Below are 808 nucleotides of genomic sequence, written 5' to 3' on the forward strand. Positions count from 1 at the left end.
AGGGGCGCTCCTGAGTCTCCACCCGCGCCTGCCCAGGCTGCCCAGATCCCAAGCTCCTGGGGAGGGCGCGCTGCCAGTTCCAGCCCCACGTCGGCAGATTGCTCCTCTCGGGGAATTAAGTCTCTTGCTCTTGTGCAGGGATCTCCGGCTCTGGGGGGGCGGGGGTCCCTCGGCTCAGCTCTCTTCCTCTGCCGGGGGCTCCTTGCCGACATGGAACCTTTTCTTGGTTCCCAGGGCGCAGAGAGGCTCAGAAAGTGGCCAGACCCAAGGAGCATCACTCCTTCCTTAGCCTCACTTGGGCCTCCACCCTGCCCCCCACCCCTCAATTGTCGGCCCCTTGGGTGTCTCCAGCTCTGGCTCCAAACCTAGCAAAAAGGAGTCAACCTTCCTGGACATCACCTAGAAAAAGCATTGGCGACCTATTAGATTTCTCTGGACCGTCTCCCGCCCCCCAAGTTTTTTGCCCTTGTATAGGTTTTTCTTTAGGTCTAAGCAGCTCCTAAGACAAGGCTATGTCCTGTAAACCCAGTTGTCATTCATGTGGCACTATATTTATCCCAGTGCATAAAAAAACCTTGCAAGGAAGTGCCCCTGAGGAAAACTAAGGTCGCTGTGAACGTGAAGTCCCTGTACATGTTGTTCGTAATTGTTCCTGGGGAGGGCAGCAGGAGAGAACCGTGAGGAGAACACAGGGGCAGGCCAGACTTGATACTATTGTGTTTGTTCTCAGTGCAAACGTTTATTCATATACACCCTTCTGCTGAACACCCACTTCTCAGCACTTGAACAGAATTCCTTTAAACAATCA

This window comes from Carlito syrichta, unplaced genomic scaffold, assembly GCF_000164805.1.
Source record: "Carlito syrichta isolate Samal-C Ts95f unplaced genomic scaffold, Tarsius_syrichta-2.0.1 Scaffold169247, whole genome shotgun sequence".
NCBI classification, from domain to species: domain Eukaryota; kingdom Metazoa; phylum Chordata; class Mammalia; order Primates; family Tarsiidae; genus Carlito; species Carlito syrichta.